Genomic DNA, 22643 nt, shown 5'->3' on the forward strand with positions numbered 1-22643 from the left:
TCAGCCCACAGAACACCTGGACCATGGGGTCACTGCTTGCCATTGCTGCTAGCTGGGAACCTGGGCCCTGTCTGAGCCTTCCTGCTGTTCAGGACCCAGGGTGTGGTTGGCCCATAGATGACCACCTGGTGCTCCTCATTCAGAAGAAGACCAGGAGGCCACAGTGGTTGTGCGGAGACTCGCCCACAGTAAACTTCAATCACAGACTGGGCTTACACTCTGCTGCCTGCTTCAGGCAGGTATGAGAGCATCAGGCTTTGAAGAAGTCTGAGACATACTGAAAGTGAGGCCAGGTTCCAGTGACCTTGGAAGGAGGCCAATGAGAACAGCAGAACAGGGCAAAGGCCACCAGGAAGAACTGCACAGTAGGCCGCAGCAGCCATGCCCACTTCCTGCAGAGCCACATCTGCAAGAACAGCACCAAGAACAGAACACACTACATCCTGGAGGAGGAGTATCCACAGAAGGAGAGCCTAGCTTCTGTGACGTTGGAAGGGCTCCCCCTGCACACCCTCTACAACGGCAGGTAGATGGAAGAGTTGACCCAGATTCAGTCTGTGTTACAGATGGCCAGGAAGTTGGGGCACAGTCGACAGATAATGTATTTGGACAGGTCCATCAAGGACTGGCTCATGGCTGCCCCAAACAGGAAGGTGCCCAGCACCTTTTAGAGGACAGCTACATTGTTATTGAAGAGGGAACTGGAGTCGAGGCAGTAGGTGCACACCAGTTAGGCTTCCCCTGTGGTGGCTGTGATGGTGACACCAGCCATGAGCCTATGGTTCATGGTAGCCAGGCGGTAGGGGCATCAGATTGAGTCATCTCTACAGTAGAACCCTCCCTGGGGCGTTCACCAGGATCAGGATGACTCAGGATAGAGTCGCTCTGCTCCATGTCATTGCCGGGCCTTCCCTGCAACCCCCAGCACACTTCCCAGGGCCACAGGGTCAAAAATGCTTTTAATAATAGGAAAAACAAAAACAAAACTATAAAAAGAGACATTTAATAAACAATTGGAATATGCATATTGTAAACTTTCTTGACATAATACTACATCAGTAAGTGAACATATATGCCATGTTATTGGATAGAAATGTAGGTTGATATAATGTCATTTTCTATGTTAACACATTTCAATGCAAATTAAATTAGAATCTCAATTTATGGTGTTCTAAATAGAAAAAAATGAGTTATATGTCTGTGTATGGACCATTTGGCTCATCCAGGAGAAACTGTTAAGTGATAAAGCATGCTGCAGAAAAATATGCCACATAATATTATTTTATAATCCAAATATCATTTGTTTTTGTCTATATTAACATAATTGTAAATATATACCTTTGTAGGTGAAGGATAATTTTGTAGGGAAATTGATGCAATGATTATTTTTATCTCTATACATCTTGGTATGGCTTGACAATAGAGTTCAGTCCAATAGTATCTCTGAAACTGCCACTTCCTAGACCTGCCTCAAATCATCTGTCTCCTCAAAACTCTCCAATAACTGGTGCTAATCCCTCAAGCATGATGCTCAGCTGAGCACTCCAGCACTCAAATATCATGGTGGCTCTCTTATCCAGTCTGTGAGTTGCCTTTCCATCACTGTCACCAAAATACCCAACAAACAACCTAGAGGAAGGAAAACCTTGTTTCAACTCATGGTTTCAGTAGATCAGTCTACTCTAGGCTGACTCCATCACTCTGGGCCTGAGGTGAGGCAGAACATCTTGGGGGAAATTGGAGAAATATTTCTCAACTCATGGCCCCTGGAAGAGAGAGGGAGAGAGAGAGGGAGAGAAAGATCTTCACTGGCCAGGGAAAAAATATAAACCCAAATGTTTACCTCAAATGACCTGCTTACATCCTACTCACCTATAATTATCATCCATTAACCCCTTCAAATTATTTACCCACCAAATGGATTAATCCACTGATGAGGTTACAGCTCTCGGGACACAAACATTTCACATCTGAGCAATTCTGCATTGTCTCATACATGAGCTTTGGGGTGATACCTCTTATATGAATACCATCTACAATAGGAGATATTAACTTCCTCACACCAAAGTCAAGGTCTTCTGCAATACAACCATTGATAATTAAATTAGGGATGTTTGCATCTACACCCTGAAAGGGACTGACAAAGGTAAAAATGACCTTCCTAACAGTAGGTGGCTCATCCATGATCTCCTCAAGTCAACACAAACAATGTGAATAGAGTGAAAACCTCAGGAAGGACTACATGGTAGTCATATCAAAAATTAGGCAGAGACTAATTTCTGTGAGGCCACAGAAATCACTGTGTCTAAATCATCCTTTGTCTAACATGAGTGACAGCTGCCTATTTACCAACACGAACTGTGACTCTCCATTAATCTTTCCACCCCTGAGATAAAAGTAGTTAAGTTGCCCAGTCACCAAGCTGCCTCACTTCTTGACCCTGTCCTGAATCATATCTTGGAGTCATTGAATAGAAGCCAGAATCCTCTAAGGGGCATGCTCCATGTTTCTTTCTGAGATGCTTCTGCATGGCTGTGGAGACACCAGAAATCTAAGTAAACTGACTCTGACCACAGAATTATGACCAGAATTTCCTAGCTGGCAAAGAGCTCTCTGCATGAAGCAAAACTCTTGCCAACTTCTTGAAAACAGTATTTTGATTCTCATCCTGTGGTTGTCTACACAGCTCACCAGAGCTTAATCTCATATGGAGCTCATGCAAATCAATAAAAATAAACAAACAGCCCAATAAAAATGGAAAATGTAAAATATAGGCTGTTTATAAAAATGACATAAAAAACAGTTGAGATGACATTCCATGTCAACAGTATAGTAATGCAAAGGAAACATAAAGTACATGTGTGTGTTTGCCTATCAAATACAAAGAATAAATAGAATGAGGAAACCTAATGTTGACAGTAAAATGGAATTGTCATGCTCTGATATTTGCAGTGCCAAATTGTCATTACTCTTCTGTAGAGAAAAAAACCTCCATTTTCCAGTCATTCACAATAGTCATTCACATTAGTCTTGGTAATCATTTTTTTTTTGGATACAACATCAATAGCACAGGCAACAAAAGGAAGAATAGATAGTGGACAACATCAACCCAAATTGCAGAAGAGGACAAATGTTAGGGTGGAAAAAAGCCTCAACATGGGAAAAAACATTTGCAAACTTTTAATTTCCAATATATATATAAGTCCTATAGTTTAATAACAAAAAATTTTATAATCCACTGAAACCATGGGCTAAGGATTGGAAGACGCATTTCTGCAAGGAGACCTGGCTTTTTCTGAGCCTAAGTAGCCCCCAGGATAGGCATGGTTGTGAGCAGAGAAATGGTGCACAGTGACTTTCCCTCAGGGACCTGGGGGCCTTGGATTACAAAAATCCATTTCAAGATAAAATTTCAAATTTTCCACAATAACAATACATAAGTTATTTGAGTTGGCATTCTTGGGCTAAATGTAATGGTGCACTTTAAATTTTGGCATATTTTTTGAAACTTCTCTGTAGAAGAGTAATGACAATTTTGTACTGCAATTATCAGAGCATGATAATTCCATTTTGCAACACTGTCAACATTAGGTTTGCTCATTATCTTTATTCTTTGTATATGATAGGCAAACTCACTTACATATACTTTACGTTTTCTTTGGATTACTATATTGTTGACATGGAATGTCATCTCAAGTTTTTGGTATGTCATCTTTTATCAACAGCATATATTTTGCATTTCCTATTTTTATTGGACTGTTTGTTTCTTTTTATTGACTTGTATAAATTCACTATATGTTTAAGCTCTGGTGAGCTGTGTAGACACCCACAGGATCCAGATCAAAATAATGTTTTCGAGCAACTAGCAAGAGTATTGCCTCATGCAGATAGCCCTTTGCCAGCTAGGGAATTCTGGTTCTTCCTTTAAATTCCCAATATGAAATAAATTTTTTCACATATGATATTCTGGTGAAAATGATTGATATTGGTGACAAGGTAGAGAAGATATTTTTAATATTTTACAATCATTTTTTTTACATGGATAACATTTGGCCCACCCAATGTAGGCTTAGGTACTATAAGTCTCTTGAATTGATGAATAGAGTCAATTCATAAAGTCCTACTGAAAGTAAATGCATGTGGGGCTGTGGCTCAGTGGTAGTGCACTTACCTGTCATGTGTGAGGCACTGGGTTCAATTCTCTGCACCACATATAAATAAATAAAATAAAGGTCTATCAACAATTAAAAAAAAATAAAAAATAAAGTAAATGCAAATAAAATCAGGAATATGAATAAGCTACTTTTACTTATTTATTTACTTGTTTGGGCTATTTTTTTCTTCTTGAAATGGGGGGGGGTGCATGTCTGTTGGCTGTGGGATGGACAAGGACCTACCCTGTGCCTGGACTCCTGGACAAGTCTGTGAGGAGGATCTGAGGCCAGCTCATGCTCTGGCGGGTCAACCGGTGGCAAGATGGACTTGGGCCTACCGTAGGCCCGGATCAGTGAAGGCCTGCAGGGCAGATCTGGACCAGGCCTGAGCTCTGGCAGGTGTCCTCTGGTGAACAGAGGTGGTCCTGGGCAAGGGCACCCACACAGGTCCAGGAGGCAGATCTGTGTGGGTCGTGAACATCCCGCAGATGTCTGCGGCTGACATCAGCCATCCTAGGCTAAGTCTGAGGTCTGGTGAAGGATCTGCAAATGGCGGGATGGGCCTGAGACTACCCTTGACCTGGGCTCCCCTGCAAGTCTATGTGGCAGATCTGGGCCGATCAGATCCTGGGAAGATCCAATCTTGGGCTGAGCCTGAGCTCCTGAAGATGTTGGTTGGGGCAGGTAGGACCCAGGCCTATCTTGGGCACCGGTTCCTGTGCACATTGGCAGGGTGGATCTGGGCTGGGTCTGAGCTCTGCCAGGTGTATGCCTGTGGGCATATCAGTCCTGAGAGGAGGTTGTCCTCTGACTGCAGGGTTCTGATGTTGCTGGGATGGACTTGGGGATACCCTGGGCTCCTGCACAGGTCAGCTAAGCATATATTTGTGGATCCTGAACTCCTGCTGGTGTCTCCTGGTGGGTGGACTCTTGGGCCCAGCCTGAGCTTTGAGGGAGGTTGGCTGTGGCAGGTTGAACCCAGGACTACCCTGTGGGCAGGCCCCTTCAAGTTTGCAGGGCAGATATAGGCCAGTTCTGTGCTACTATGGCTGTTCCTTGGTGATTGGAGGCCATCCTTGGCCTGATGGGAGCTCTGATGGCGGTATGCAGGTAGCCAGATGTACAGGGGCCTACCCTGAGCCTCGGCTCATGCACAGGTGAGGCTGATTAGGTCTGTGACTGAGTTCTGGCAGGTGTCTGCAAGTGGACAGAAGCAATCCTTGGACAAGCTTCACCTATGTAGGGGTTCTGGGACATCACCACTGAGGTTAGTGTTGGATTCTAATGCTGAAAGAGGAGGAGGCATTCACCAGGAGGTCGGAACAAGAAGGCAAAGAGATCTGAAGGCCTAAGACACCCAGACCTGGGGGCTCTGCACTCTTGGTTCTAGGTGGGGGGAACAGTGGGTGTGTGGAGCACACCCTCTGTACTTGCAAACACATCAACACAACCACACTCTATAACACACAGACACACAGACACACACACACACACATACACACTTGTACACATTCATAGCAAAAAAAGAAACCCACAAATACACTCACACATGCTCACACCTTTCCACCCATACATATGTTCATCTTCATTCATACATAACACACACAAAAAGCACACACAGACGCACTTGCCGCTCAGCCACTACCTTGCTCTGACAGAAGACAACATAATTCCATTGACAATATGAATGTCCTGCACTCACATATTAGCCACACACATTGTCAAACAGCAGTACACACATTACACACCTTCTTGCCAGCAGCATAGGAAACAAACACATGCTGCGGTCCTTTCTGAACATAAACACATGCGCACTCATCTGTTTTTATCTATGGAGATTCTGAGCTGCTGGCGATTTGATGCAGGACAGCTGTCAGGTGCCCTGGGTGCCAGAGGATGCAGCATCACAGATACAGGAGCTGATTAGGGCTGTGGGGAGAAAGCAGAGGGAAACCAGAACTGAGGTGCCCTGGGTGCCAGAGGATGCAGCATCACAGATGCAGGAGCTGAGAAGGGCTGTGGGGAGAAAGCAGAGGGAAACCAGAACTGAAGCATGACAAGGAATCCATTCATGGATATCCATGAAGAGTATTTGTTCATTCATTTTGGTTTAAGTGGTGCCTTTATTTGCTTGTTTGTAAATTATCCTTTTGCTCCAGGAGAATCCAAGCTCACCCAATGCACAAGTTTGTTGTGTTTGAATCTTCTTCCCTAGCAACTTGAATAAGGTCTGACATATACCTGTTCCCTTAGTGAGTAACTGCAGAATCCTTAAGTGCCTATACAGACCCTCTCCCCCACTGGGAGGGGGCCTCTGAGGGATGTGACATGCCTGGCATCTGACATGATGAGCTGCTTCAAACCATTCATGAGAACTTAGGATCTTCTGCCCTTTCATAAGAAGAAGGTGAAATTACTATCTCTTTCACCTGGGAAGTGATTTGGAATAAGAGTTAGACAGAACCAAGATTCCAAAACCTGTCAGTGATTTCAAAGCTGTAGACAAGATAGAGGGAGGGGGATGAAGAGGAGAAGGAAAGGGAGAGAGTGAAGGAAAATTAATTTGAAGAACATTCTTTGTACACATAATCAGGAATATAAGCCCAGTCACCTCCAGGGCCAGGTCAAGAACATGAATGAGCAGAGCGATGAGCAGGCACACACCTCCCACCAGAACCCCATGATATTCCCTCTACTCATGGGAGAGCGTGAAGGAAGGGCTGTTTTCTCTGGGAATGTGACCCTTGGCAGCCTGGGAGACAAAGCCAAAGATGGGCTGGGCAGACGGGACCCACAGAAGACATAGCCTGTGGTGTCTAATTTTCACAGCATGCACAGTCTTGTGAGTCAAGTGTTGGAAACCCAGGAAAAAGCTGCATGAGTTCCTGGGATATGGAAGTAGCTTCTTGTCTTGGAGTTCTTGTCCCTGGAGCCTAATATCACCCAGCTCTCTGAAGCTCTTGTTTTCTTTTCCATCCTAGTCTTTTTTTCTCCCTGCTCTCTGGAGTTCTGTTCCCTCACTCCCTGAGCCACTTTTAATGTTTCTTTTAGTCTGTCTTCCTCTTTTACTTCTCATATCTCTATCTGTCTCTTTTCAAGTGTCTTGTTTCTGTCTTTTTTTGAATCCCACATACTGCCACACACAGGAATCGGTGTGTTGGGAGCTGGAGTAGAAGCTGCTGGGAACTGTTGGAGTTGTGCAACGTTGGCTTTGACCTTGGTTGCCCCTGGCTGGCTTTGACCCTGTTCTTGTCCTGTGAGCCACTTGCTCCTTTCCACTGGGCCCCTTTTTCACAGCCAGATTGTCTCCCACCTGGGCTCTGACTCTTGGCTCTTTCCACATGGTGGTAGTAGCCTGCAATTGCAGGAACCACAAGTGCTTGTTTAGGACCCCTGAAGATGGGGAGTGACCTGCTTGACCTTGGACATATCTCTACCTCTCTAATCTCATAGCTCCCATCATAAAACAATATCTATTCACTATGTCCAGATCACAAGAGTGAAGGGAAATTAATTTGAAGAACATTCTTTGTACACAAAATCAGGAATATAAGCCCAGTCACCTCCAGGGCCAGGTCAGGAACATGAATGAGCAGAGCGATGAGCGGGCACACAGGGCAGGAGGGCAGGGTTGGGACTGTGCCAATCTAGAGAGCCCAGGATGCAGGGAGCTGCCGCTCATCTTTTACCACCATGCATAAGTAAATGGACTGAACATGGTAAAACTCCAGAGTTTATAAAACTTGAACACAGATCTGTCTTTAAATTTGTTCATCTGGACAGTTTCACTTTGTGGACTGCGTTTGGCCTTGTTTCCACCAGCCTTCCTTTCCTGCATGTGAGGGCATAGCACAAGGGCCTCGATGATCCCCCACCTCTGTATGAAAATGTTACATGCTGAAGACTCACTTCAGAGCATTCCTTTGGGTTAGTAACCTCTTTTACTTTGAAAAAAGTAACTTTTCACTGTGATACATTTATGCTGTGGAGGACATAATCAGGAGTTATGCTAGACAGTAAAAGTGTGTCAGGTGACTGAGGGGTACATTTAGGTAGGGAAAATGGTTGGTCTCCATTGGTGAAGTTTTACTGAGACAAGCCTGCATGTTGAGCATAGTTAAGAAGCCTGATTGACCCGTCTAGGAACTGGAGAATGGGAGCTTGGCATCCATGTTGTGACCCTGCATCCAGTGATATCACACTGATGCCACCCCAGCCCTAGGACCTCAGGGATCCAGGAGTCTTATTCTTATCAGACAAGAAGATATCTTTTAAAAATATATCTGTTAGGTGTTCTATAACTGCAGCCAAGCACATCCCAATGTTACAGTATCTTCTGTTCAGAGTGAGCTGAAGTCTTGCTCAGGAAGAAATCAACAAAAATGCTATTGAGCCACAATTGCTGTCTGGTAATTTTCTAGGCCCTTAGAATTTGAGATCAGTTGAACACAATCTCTGCTTTCACTAAACTGCTATCATGGAGAAAATACATGCACAGTGGTCAGGCCATGCACAACATCTGCCATTGCTTATGGTGAAATGTCGCACTTCAGGACCTGCTGTATCCTGGGTGACCAATAGTGATGCAACAACATGTCTTGCTGGATGAAGTGGATTTGTGCATAACAAATCTCAGGTACACATGGGTCAGGACTGAGCTTCCAGAGCAATAATAAAACATTTCAGAAAATTCTAAAAACCTCTGCTTATGCACACTTGAGTCAATCAGGCCAAATCACACACCCATGTGTTACGTGCCTTAGTCACTGGGCTTGGAACCTAATGACCTTGATGTTATGTGTGGCAGGAAAATCACAAACAAATCATTGCCCTCCCTGTAGTCCCCACATTCTGAATGATCAGGCATGGATAGCCTCTCCTTTTTGAAAGCTTTTTCCAGGATGATACAAGTCTCAGTTAAAATCATACACAGTATAACTTTTGTAAAAAGAATCTTTTATAACCCAACATCTTTGATAAATATGGGGAAAATATTAAACACCTATGGATACATGTATGAATTTAATTTCTGAAGTAGATAGTGGGTTCTGTTTGGAAAATATTCCAAGGTCTCTGTGGAAGTGACTGTACTTTAATTTTTTTTTGAATTTATTTTTAGAATTTGGTAAAAATATTGAAGAGGGTAGCAGCCACATTCACTGAGTTCCAAGCAACAGGAATGCAGCCTGGATACCCACAGGCATAGCTCTCTAAAACTGCTTCATCTGCATCCCTGAAATTTTAGCCCTGGTGATTGACAGGACCCCATCCCCCACCCCTGGCAAATCCCCTTCTACTCTCTGTGTCTATGAGTTGAACCATCTTACAGACCTCATGTGAGAGGAGTCCTGCAATGTTTGTGGTGGAACTGGCCCACTTCACTTGGCCCCCTATGACTCCCTTGTGTTGTCATGAACTGCAGGCCTTCTTTCTTTAAGGCTCCATTGTGTTATCAGCCACAATCTAATAACCTATGCATCTTCTGATGGACTTCTAGATGTGCAGGTGGTGGCTTGGGCCTGGGTATAACCTATGCCAGGGCTCCCGCACAATTCTGATCTGTTCTGGGCCTGAGCTCCCTCAGGTGTCAGTGGTAGGATGGTTCCAAGCCTACCCTGTTCTTTGGACCCCGCACGGGACAGCAAGACAGAATGGGGCAGAGTCTGAGCTTCTGTGGGAGTCTGTTGGTAGTGGGACAGACCCAGGACTACCAGGGGCCCTGGCTTGCCCACAGGTCTGCAGGACAGGCTGTCAATTCTGCAGCAAACTAACTAACTGAACAAGTCATAATAGAATGTAGAGCCAAGGTGCTTGAGAAAAGGCAGTGAGATAATGAATTTGAACAAATTTAATTACATAAAAGGCAACCAAGATAACAGAGAAGTAGCATGATGCACAATCCATTGTTCACCATCAACAATGCTCTTATTTTGTTTCTATAATACTTCCATCTTCCTGCCACTTCATAGTAGCTTCTGGCTGTTCCTTATTTGCATTTAGTAGAGACAAACTATCTGTAATTTCAACATCAAATCTTAACTGTAGAGTTTTGATAGATGGTTACACTGATGCCAGACACAAACCTTCATGTGAAACATTTCCATTTTCCTTAAGGTTGTCCAGGATAGTTGTCCAGGGTTCCCTCCCAAATTTGCCTCTGGGGCAGGAGGTAGCTCAGGGCATAAAGCAGGTCTTTAAATTTCCCTGATATTTCTCTTCCGGATTGGGTGGTGGTTAGATGTATGTTCCCTCTGTAACACTCACTGAACTGTGCACTTCAGATTTATGCACTAACCTCTCCTAATATAACCATTTCATAGAAAGTTTAAATCATAGAACCTATTAGAAGAGCTCATAAAAATATTCAGTTTTGAACTTTGAGGCTTTGGAAGCATTGCTTGATGCTTGGTGATTGGTCAGCCTCTGGGGAACTTCTGTGAAGCAGGTGATGCTGCAGGAGTGGGAGGCAGTACGTAATCTCCTCCTTGATGCTCATTTACAGTTTGCTGAGGCCAAAGATCATTCATTGAAAATAAATATGTGTAAATTCCCTGCTATTTGTTTTATTCAATTCAATATTTATTGAATCATTTTGTAAAACAATAACTGAATATTTTGAAAGCTAGTTTGTACAGAGAGCTGGGTTTGATTTAATCTGAACACAATGGCATTGGGATGTCTCTACCTGCCTTCTGATTCTGTTTGCTACTACACTCAGGGATTTCAGAGCACATGATGTTGACACTGGCTTGAGAAGGGGACACGGGGAATGAAGGTATCACTTCTGCTTTCTTACAGGCAATTATGCACCACAAAGGCCACATGAATGATGACTTAGATTTGTCTAGATCTCATCATGAAGAATCATGCACAGCCCAAGTCATCTGCAGCAATGTCTTCCTCTTCAGTAGATTTTTAAGGTACTTTTGCTTTTGTTGTTCAGGTACTCTGATATTTCATCTTCATTATCTTTCTGGGTTTACAAGTACACAATTCCAAAATGCAAATATACTTTGAGGGAGGTCAGTAGAACACAACACAAAATGCTGCTAGATAATTGTATTTTTTTTAAATTTTTTTAATTAAGAATAAAGAAATGTGCTTTTAGAAATCATGCATGTAATTTGTAATTGAGAGCTACAGATTGGGATTACTTTTCAACTTGTTTTTGTGATAGACTGACTTAATTCACTTTACAGAGAGAGATAATGAAGACTTAAATGCTTGATGAAGTTTGAATTAAAAAAGTGGTCCTTATAATAACTGATTTTTCTACCTAATGATTGAAACAGTTGCATATCCACACACTAAATCAATCATGTGGCCAAAGTGTTTTCTGATACCATTATATCAGTACACTATGTCATCTGTACAGGATGGATATTATCTGTCTCTTGAAATTTAAAAATTTCATGAGAGGAAAATATTTTTGAAATATGCAAATTTTATGTAAACAGATAATTCAATATGATGACGATGTTTAAAAATCATCCATTTTTACAAATTTGCACATATAACCTTTTTTTAAATTTGATTTTGGAAATTTTGTAAATGGACATATTTATGTTTACTGATATTTCTTATTTTTGTTGTTGTATTCTACTTGTTAATGTCTCTACATGGATATTATGAGCTTTTATGTTAATTTATTTTCATCAAATATAAAGTGAAAATACTTCCTACAGTGTATTAGTTTGGGAAAGAATTTTAAAGGCTCGGTGGTAACATGCTTGCCTAGCATCTGTGAGGCATTGGATTTGATTCTAAGCACCACATACAAGAAAATCAAATAAAGGTCCATCAACAACCAAAAAATATTTATTAAAAAAAAGAATTCCACAACTCAAAAAAGATCTGACTTAGGTGGTGGGGCTTCAGCCGGGGAGAGCACCATGTGTGTCAGTTGCTATGGATGTGCAGCCCTTTCATGGCTGTAGGATGGGACACTGGCTCATCACCTCCACCAGACTAGGCTGGTTGAGGCCATGGTCAAGCAGCCTCTCTGTTGTGCAGTAGGGGTCGCAGGGAATGGTGTTCTGCAGACTGCCGGTGACGTGGAAGCTACAGAGCATGCCCCATTTCCTCTACTGCAGGACATGGTCACAGAGGTTATTAGGATCACCAGGTCCTGGAAGGGCCTCTATACTGACATGGAGATGAAATCAGACAATGTTAAGGATAAAGATGCAAAAATTAACTTCCTACAGAAGGCCTTTGATGTGGTCATGATGGATTCGGGACTGTATTATTACTGGGCACCAGCCTGAAAGAACAAATCAGCTGCGTCAGATAAGTGCAAAGTGCAGCATCAACAAACTCTCCAGAGAGGATACAGTGAAGAGAGTTCTAGCTGGAGAGAGGGCTGACAGGAGAGGAAGGGCCTCCCGGACCTTGAAGTCTCTCACCGGTTGAAAGGTAAGAAGTTTCCAGGGCTCACAAAGATAGAGAGGATACAGGAAATTCTGAAGTAAAAGAAGTAAAAGCAGAGATGGAAAACAGAAAGAAGAGTTGAAAGAAGAAAACAAGTCAAGAGGAAAAGAAATCGATAAGGAAAAGATGAAGGAGAATGACGGAGGCTGAAATAAAGATGATGAGAGGGACAATTACAAGGAAGGGGAGATGGAGGAAAATCAGATATAGGGCCAAGCAGGAGCAAGAGAGGAACAGACGGACTCAACAAGGACCTGAACCTAGATGCAGACCTGGAGGAGAGGAAAAGGAGCGGCTGAGAGACTGGGAGCAATGGAGAGTGAGAAATGGGGAGCCATACAGAGACCCAAACAGGGAGAACAGAGAACAGAAAAAGCTGGAGAGAGAGTCAGCAAGCTCAGAAGATGTCTGAAATGTTGTCAGATGGATCCTTTAAAGACTCCAAGATGGAAACAGAGGTTGAGATTTCTATGACAGTGTCCATGTCTTTGACATCAAAAGCATCAAACAACTATCCAAATATTCAGTGGAAGGTGTTCATCAGTGATGCAGAAGGAAAGGCTGCACCTACTAGCCAAGATAAATCTGAGTTGTTCAAGAATCCAGACAGCTCCCTGAGGAGTATCTTGGGCCAGTAGTGCAAGACAGGTGCCTCCCCCATCAAATGGCAGGAGAAAGCATGGAGAACTCAAAGAAGGATAGAACAGGGAGTGGTAAAAAATGTCTCAAATGTGATTATAGAATCACATAATTCAGACAACGAAGATGATAATCACTTTGTGGTGGAGGCTGCCCCTCAGATCTCTGAAATGTCAAAAATTGAAACATTCCAGCAATGGAGCTAGAGGACAGTGAGAAGCATGGTGGACTTGTGAAAACAAATGGAAACTAAGAAAGATTATGAGGAAGTGCAGCAGTCACCCAAACCTGGAGAGAAGGAGAGATCCTTTGACTTTGAGTTGGCATGGAAGAAGGAGAAGTATATTATTTCCAAAGAGATAAAGAAGCTTGAGTGTTCATTCAGATCTTGTGTAAGAGCATGCTTCCTTTGAGGGAAATCATGGACTACATCAGTGAAGATGTGGATACCATGCTGAATGAGCTGCAGCTGTGGCCCAGGAGAACAAACAGCATGTAGAGGCCCTGCAGAAGGAGCAAAGTATCATGGACTATGCCATGGAGTCCATGAAGGTCTAGCTGACTGAGCTTGAGCAAATGATTAAGGACCAGCAAAACAAATGTATGCTGTGAAGGCCAACATTCTCAAAAACAAAGAAAAAATCCAGAAAATTATGTATAGTCTCAAGTTTTCATTGCCAAGGTGAATGCTGAGGATCTCAGGGGTGATAAGTCAACTTTGGTGTGACAATGGAAAGAAAAATAGGAAATCCTTACCCCTCCCCCATGTTCCAGGTGACTGAGAAGATGGACTATTTGCAAAATTATCATAGGCTAAGCTTCTGAGCTCTAAAATGTCAGAACATTGAATGTGTCAAGAGGACATGTATTTTCCCTCCTTTTGGTTGGATCCCTTGTTGGTTATAAATACTCTTCAGAGAACTTTTTTTAAATATTTATTTTTTAGTTGTATTTGGACACAACATTTTTATTTTATTTACTTATTTTTATGTGGTGTGAGGATCGAACCCAGGGCCTTGCACATGCTGGGCAAGTGCTCTACCGCTGAGCCACAATCCCATCCCCTCTTCAGAACACCTTTGTGAGAGGTTTTTTCTTCAAGGTTGTTCTCTGTTTCTCTATATCCTATTTAGTTCTTTAAAAGAATTCGCATGCAGGTAAGAGACATCAGCACTCCAGGGAACTATCCTTTATTTCAGTTTTGAGTCAGGATTTACTGCATTAGCACAAATGAAAGGTCACTGTGAACTTTCTTATGAGCACTTTATACATAGAATGAGCCCTGAAAATGACCAAATTATGTTTTAAATTTCAAGAAGAAAATAGTGGATCAGAGCCTGTATCCTTAGGTAGGTATCAACTATTGGGGTTATTTTTCTTCCTCTTTATGTTTTCACAGAATACTTATGAGGTTAGCCTTATTAATTTTTGCTACTGCTTCTTGCCCTTGAAGTTCACAAATTGGCAAGAGATTTCAGTGTGGCTACTTAGGTCATCATCTGTTATGAAATTACCACAGGGCCACCTTTGCTTTCATCCTGACATTGCCATGGGCTTCCCCTGGTTATCCTGAACAGAACCCATTTGTGAGGCAGTGGCATCTTCCTTCTCCTTTGCATAGGCCTGTGAACCTTGTATGAGAGGAACAGATGCCTCAGGAGAAACTATGTGAAGACTTAGAATGATATGTCAAAACCTAAAATGTGTTCATATCATCCAAGTTTTTTTTGAATTTTTTTAAAGCAAAGTTATTAATTTTAAACACAGTTTGTATTTGATTTTCCACTAAAATACAGTATTGCAAATGAGAAAAAAATATCTGCTGAAAAATATGAAATATTGATGAAAGAAATTGATGACACAATAAAATGGGAAGACATCCATGTTCATATATCAGAAGAATTAATGTTAAAATATCTATACTTCCCAGAAATCTACTGAGTCAATGCCATCCCAATGAAAATTACAATGACATTTGTCATGAAAATAAAAAAAATAATGCTAACTTTCATTTGGAACCACAAAATATGCTGGATGGCTAAAGCAAACAATGAATAACAAATATGAAGTATCATACTACCTTATTACATATAATATGGCAAAGCTGTAAAAATAATAATACTGTGTTGTACTGGCATGAAAATAGATTATGAAATCAATAGAACAAAGCAGAAAGAAAGAATAAATCCATATGTGTACAAGCAACTAATTTTTGACAGTCTAGCCAAAAATACACAATGAGAAAATAATAATCTCTTCAATTAATGATGCTGCAAAAACTACATATCCATGGGGAAAAGAAAAAAAGTTGACCCCATTATTACATCATTAACAAAAACAAACTAAAATTGATTAAATATTTATATATAAGACTATAAACCATACAACTTCTGGGAGAAAATATAGGAAAAATATCCTTGACATTGGTCTTAATAATGAGATTTTTGCATTTGATACCAAAAGCACTGGCAACAAGAACAAAAAAGACAAATGGAAACATACCAAAATAAAATGATTCTGCATAACAAAGGAAACAATAAAATGAATACTACATTTGAAATAGGAGAAACTATTTGCTAAACATATATTTAATAAAAGATTAGCATTCAGAGTATAAAAGACTCATATATCTAACTCACAATCAACCATATCTATAACTACATGAGTTATAGATATGGTCGTCTTGATTTTGATAATGATTTCAAAATATAAATGTGTGTCAATACCCCACATTGCAATCTTTCAATATGCATATACTTTTATTTGTAAATTATTTTTAATAAAGCTAGAAAAATGGATGTTGGAAAAGATAAGTATAATGAATACCAACTATACAAATCATTACTTGTAATGTGTGTAGAGTTTTAAAATACATGTAAAATTAAAATGCATGATAATGATACACAGAAAGGATGAAGGTGTTCAGTGGAAATAAAGGGGTCTGGGATTCTAAAAGTATTCCAAAAGTGGTAAAATTAATTCTTTTTACACTGAAACAAATCAGAATGTACATTTTACCTGCTAGGATAAACACTAGAAGTGTAGTAAACTTGTGTACTTAATGTGATAAAAGAAGGGAAAATAAACTAATATATAACATTTTCGGTGTGGGAGTGGGAACATTCATAGGGTGGTGGGAGGAGTGATGGAAATAATCTTCCAAATAGTGAACAGACCAGATTATCATGGTCTCTTCACTGCTCAGCCATCACCACCCTGCCCATGAAAGTCTGTTCCCCATCTGCTCCCACTCTGCATTTTCTTAACTTGATTTCAAGAATGTAATGAAGGACATGATGGTGAATTGCAACATGCATGTAGAACTGGATAAGGACATAAAAAACTTACATTTTACAGCATATGTCAGATCCAGTACAGAAACAACCCTTGGGTGCAGATCATGCTGCCTTCACCATTCCTGTAGTTCTATTCAAAGGGCAGATCTTAGTAAATGTAAAGATTAAGACCCATAAAGTCATAGAGATTTTCATTAAAATCTTGAGGAAGAAGGGAGAAATGTTCCAGAAAGAGGAGCAGGAGAAAAGGTAGCTCTATCATTCAGTCAGCTTTGACTGCCTGTAGTGCTGCCTGCCTGAGTACATCTGCCAAGTTCAAAGGCAAGTGCCCTGCCCAAACCTGATGCCTTTGCTTGAGAATAAAACCAGAAATAAGTTTCTCTGAAAGCCTGCATAGAGTAAGGCCAAAGACACTGTGGCCTAGGGCAATTGTAGAGGACAAGTGGAGAGATTGGTCTAGGGATATCTTGGCCCCAGAGAAGTCACCAATTCTGTCCCTAGAGAGTCAAAGGAAGTCTCTTTGCACACACACAAAAAATCATCTTTACACACCTATAAAAAAGGAGGGAGGGAAAGAACTTCTATAGCTTAACTGCAGAAAAAATACCCTTATTCCATCACTCAATAAAACACTTCTCAATCCATCAAAAATGTTCTTAGAATCTAAAAACAGAAAAAAGAATTAAAAAGAAAGTATAAATTTCTGGATCACATAAAACATGTATAAGACGATGATGTAAACCTAGAGATAGCAATAATTCTATTAACTATATGGATTTAACATTCCAAGTAAGACTAAGTTTGTCAAACTTGATGTAAATAAATTATATGTGGTTATAAAGGGCATATTGAATATAAGAAAACAGGATGAAAATAAAGAGAAGGTAATATTGAGTAAAAAATACTCCATCACACACAATGTACTTCATAATTCTGTTCATATAAAGTCCACAGATTAGGTACTTGAATCTTCAGGAACTGGTAGATCATGAAATGTGTTTGTTTTAAAAGGGATCAACTTGATCAGAGTAGGCAGGAATGGGCAGGATAAATTAAAGAACACAGAGACTGAAGGAATTGGCATAGTCCAACTCAAGATAATCAAGTCTCTTTCTGTGCTGTGAGGTCATCGCCTCTTAAAGCTCCTTTATTCACATTGTATAAAATGACAAACATATTCCTCTGAGGAGACCAATTGGGGGTTTGGGCTGGAAGCTATAATTGGCAGTTCTAATTTCTATCAATGCCCAGTTCATTGAATCCTTTGCTTTAACCCTTCTCCTTGTCCCATTTGGCAACTCCATAGGGCCTTCAAGTCTATTAAAAAATTTGCTCTAGACCAGTTACACCACATTGAAAATGTAAGTTGCTGTGCGACCTTCTCAGGAGTTTTTCTCTATATCTTGCCTAAGGATATAAATAGAAAAATACATTTCCTTCTTAAGGACGTTGACTGCATTCAGGAGCTTTGGATTTAGTTGAGATATCTCATGTTAGCTCCTGCTATGGGATTTAGCTCAACTGAATATGTTATTGTGATTTGATCCAACTCAGCAGAAAAGGATAAATATTGAACTGCCTTAAACATTGTCAATTCCAACTCACCAGTTTCACAGGTGAAAAAACTAAAGAAAGATTTGCACTTCATATGACATGCTGAGTTCATTTTTTCCCCCGTGTGCTCCCTAGGAACTGCACCTAAGTTACAATAAAAATATTTTTAATGATATGAATGCAAGAGGACAAAGAAAATGAGAGCAGTAACACACTAACCAAAAAAAAAAAAAAACTTTAAAATCACAAATTGAACAAAAGAGTGGTAAATTAACATAGTGGATTTGCAAAAGCCTGAAAAACCTAAACCTAGATACTATTAGGGAAGATTATCAGAAATGTTTCTCCTACAAGAAGGGGCTGGTCTTCCACAACATCTCTTGTAGGAGAACCTGAGCATTACAGATAAAGAAAATTTTGACTGCTTAAGAAAACATTGAATATGGAAACCCAGCAACCCTGAGTTTTCCTGGCATTGCCCACTTTACTTAGAATAAACATGGATTGGAATTGAGCTATCTTAAGCTAGTTGCCTCAAAAAAGTGCAGAGCATATAGCTGTTTAAGCCATCAGATCCAGGTCAAAGTCTGCAGCACTACATGGGCTTTTCGTTAACTTTCAACTCTATGACAAAAAGCGTAACTAAATTGTAGAGCAAAGTATAAATCCTCATGTTTTCATGGTGATGGAGATATAAAACATATTAATATTAATTTGGAGAAAGACAGATGGAAATGGCCATTGGCAGAAGTTAAAATCCCCGCAATGAAAACTAGGGTTTTGCTCTATCCTCCTGCTTTTCTTTTTTCTTTTGCATTTACTTAATAAACCCAAGACAGAAAGACAAGTTGCCTCTATAAACAGTTGATTCTTTCATTATCCAAAACTGATCTTGATTGTAAATTCTCTCTACACAAAAAAGCTGGAGTTATTTTACTAAAATATATTTGTAAGTATAGTTGGTAAGTGTTGTACATTTAACCAGCCTTTTCTAAACCCCCAGTTCCACAAGCTTATTACCTTCTTTATCCTTAGACTAATTTTATGACCTCATTGTATCCCACTAGAAGATTAGGATTAATAATAGTTTTTGTCAAATAACACTGCTGTGAAAATTAAATGAAGATGCATTTAAGAGCTTACCTGTAACACCATTTGGACATAGCAAGTGTTCAATTAAAGTTTTTATTACTACTAGTACTACTACTACTATTATTATTATTATTAATTTAATGTAGAAGAAAATTCTTTAGCTTTTAAATTTATTGTTCATAAAATTGCTTGCAAGATTATTTTAAAAAGAAGTATTTCTGTCTATACCTTATTTTGCTATAAAATTTCTGCATTGAAGGGAATCTTGTTCTCTTTGTTTATCTTGAAATACTTTTCTAAAAACAAAATTGCTCAACTATGAGAGATCCATTAATGGATGAGTTATCTGCACAAGAAGAACAATTCAGAACTGTCTGAAAAGGATCTTTGATTCTCCCCCAGCACACCTTAGAAGTATAGCATAGATTTCTGATAAGGTAAGGCCCTTGATGATTCCTTGGTTTCCATATTTTGATCTTAACTGGCACAAAGTTGGTAGGTGTTTTGAAGGTAAATTAGTTCTCACCTGGCAGCAAACAATAGTTTCTTTCTAGACCCTTATTAAGAACCTATTCTAGCACTTTCTGCTCTTCAAATAATTAAGCACAATAACTCAACATTAAATGCTAAAATACATATCAGAGTGGAGCAGTTGGCAAAGAAATAGATACCTAAACCACAAATATTTAAGCCCTCCAGAGCCTGTTTAAACAAATTGAAGATGTTGTGATGTCACAAACCCATACAATTACCTTTTGAGAAAATTCTGTGACTACGTTACAATGACATGTTATACATAGTCCTCTTAATGAGAAATTATGGAGAAATTCCTATCTGAAAGTAGAATAAAAATAATTGAAATAAAAATATTTATTATTATAAAAATAATTGAAATAAAAATAATTGAAAGTAGAATAAAAATAATAATTCTTAAAATATAAATATGAATGGTTAACTATACAGCCCTTTGATGGAAAGATGGTCAGTCATTTTTTTATGTATTTTCATCTAATTTTTGATCACTTGGCCTCAACTTGTTTTTTTATCATTCAATATAGTCAAATGTTTCCAATTGTGTAATATTTTATGTATTCTTATAAGACACTTTTGAGCATGGATGAGAAACAAATCTGATATAATAGTATATTTATATAAACCTTGTGGGATGATATATGTATGAGTTGGCTGTGGAGGATAAACAGATTTTAAACAGAGCTGCTCTGAAAATACTTACAGAAGGAAAGCTTACCTAAGCAGAGCACTAGAAGCTGTGTTTCCAGAGGGGTGTGCTCAAAGGCACCAGGAGTTTAGCTTACAGTTATGGAAAACATTTGGCCAGTGTGGGCACAGTGAGAAGAAACATTTTTAAAAGAATTTAGGTAGAAGTTTTTATTTGTCTGCTTTCCCATATTCAAAATTTTAAAAACTCATGTTGATTTACTTTTCTTTTATGTAAAGTTGTCTCTACTAACTTTAAATTTTTATTTTTTGCATGTCTGAAACATTATTTTATCATAAAATTTTACAATTTAAGGATATTCTTAATAGGGTTACATCTCTGTTCATACAAGATTTTTTTTAAAAAATCATTTTTTAATTCTTATTTTTAAAGATTCTGGAGGGGTGAACCCAGGCCTTCATGCATGCTTGAAAAATTCCTTCATTTGAACTATACCCCATGAACTAGATTCTCTTTCAATGCAGAATACTACAAATATTGCTCAATGTTTTTTTAACTTTTGTGACCTCTTCTATCAAAACTAATAATTTGTGAGTTTCAATTCTTGTGATGGGTCTTCTATGTGACCAGGATATTGATCTGGTGACCTAATATGAAGTAAAGTTTCCATGGCTGGAATAATTAGTTATATCCCATGCCTACTTGTCCAGATATAGTGGTGTTTTAACTGCTTTGTAACTTCACCAAGAGAGGGGACAAGGGGGATAAATGAGGGAGAAGCTTTAGGACCAAAGGGGTTCAAGGTAATATGTCCATAAACAGTTTGCTCTATGAAGCTATGAGTATACATGACAATTAACATATCACCCAAAACACAGATACAGCACCAGTCTCTATAGAAGTACTATTCATACAGAAAGTTAAACACGTTGAACATTTTTAATATTTATTTTTAGTTGTAGGTGGACACAATACCTTTATTTTATTTTTATGTGGTGCTAGGATCAAACTCAGTGCCTCATGCATGCTAGGTGATCGCTCTACCTCTGAGCCACAATCCAAGCCCAGCACCATTAAATATTTTTTGAAGAATTTTGTTATTCATGTTCTCAGTTTGGGAATAATTCTTCTGGAGTTTAGATATATTATAAGCTCTTTGGGGGGTTGTTAAATCTTTGATAATGGGAATAGAAATTGGATAAAGGATTGAAATGTATTTGATTATCTCCAAACATTCCTTCAATCATTCCTTTTATATATTTTGGGGAAAATATATAAAAACATCTCAGAGTTTTGGGTCAAATAAACCTGAATTTATATTCAAGTTATCATAGTTATATTCTTAACTGTAGAATGATGACACAAATCCAAGAATCAGGGAAGCTTTATGTCTTACTGAAAGTACTTGGAATTTCTCAATACAATGTTAAATTAATATTTTCCATCAAATATTTGGAGTCTTATGTAATAATGAACAAGATTAATTTATTTAAATTACATTGCTGATAAAATAAGTGAATGGTCATTTCTAGTTAATATTGCTAAAGTTGCTGATGGAGTGTATTAATAATGATAGCAGATCAGATCTTGGTTTGGTGCTAGAGGATATAATCAGTATTTATAAGATCTGTCCACCATATGTAGTCCTATAATTCCAGCTTCCCAGTGGGGATGGGGTCAATAGAGAACACTCTGACTGATAGTGTCCAGATTTTTATAAGCCTTCATTCCTTCATTCCAATCTCAACCTCTTTATGAGCCACATAATTCCAAATGAAAAGAAAGTACAAATTTAGACTATAAGAGAAAATATAGTGAAACCCTCCTATTCCCAAGATACAATCTGAGGTTCATTTTTTAAATTAGTCTTTTCAATAGAATAATAAACTGCTCTGAAAAATATTTAGTTTGAGAGATCTTTCAGGTAATATAGATTTCAGTATCTGCCAGAACAACTCTCTGTTTAAATTTAATGATTTGTGGAATTTCATTGTCATGGTAACTAGTTAAATTCAATGTGTCATTTTCTAAACTAATTAAAACATGTAGCAAGCATCAATAAAAAAGATATGCTTGTATATGAAGACAAGTTTTATTTACTTTTATGTCTACTATAGAATGTAAAAAAGGCATTATTCCAGAAAAAAGATTACTGAAATGTTAGCAGTTTGAATAACAGTTTGGAACACTCTTATTTGCAGAATAAATGCAAAGAGAAGTGTAAAATCCCATGAATCTCTGATTTCATACACCTAATTTTTACTGAGATTTGACTTCATCCTTGACAAAATTTGCTAC

At 39.2% G+C, this 22643-nt stretch overlaps 2 pseudogenes; one reads left to right on the forward strand and one right to left on the reverse strand.

Annotated features, from left to right (window-relative positions):
- Positions 1-250: 250 nt before the first annotated feature.
- Positions 251-5934, reverse strand: LOC143405717 (phospholipid phosphatase 2-like; annotated as a pseudogene).
- Positions 5935-12182: 6248 nt separating this feature from the next.
- Positions 12183-13909, forward strand: LOC143405718 (TRAF3-interacting protein 1 pseudogene; annotated as a pseudogene).
- The last annotated feature ends 8734 nt before the right edge of the window (positions 13910-22643 follow it).

Source organism: Callospermophilus lateralis, chromosome 8 (genome assembly GCF_048772815.1).
Source record: "Callospermophilus lateralis isolate mCalLat2 chromosome 8, mCalLat2.hap1, whole genome shotgun sequence".
NCBI lineage: Eukaryota > Metazoa > Chordata > Mammalia > Rodentia > Sciuridae > Callospermophilus > Callospermophilus lateralis.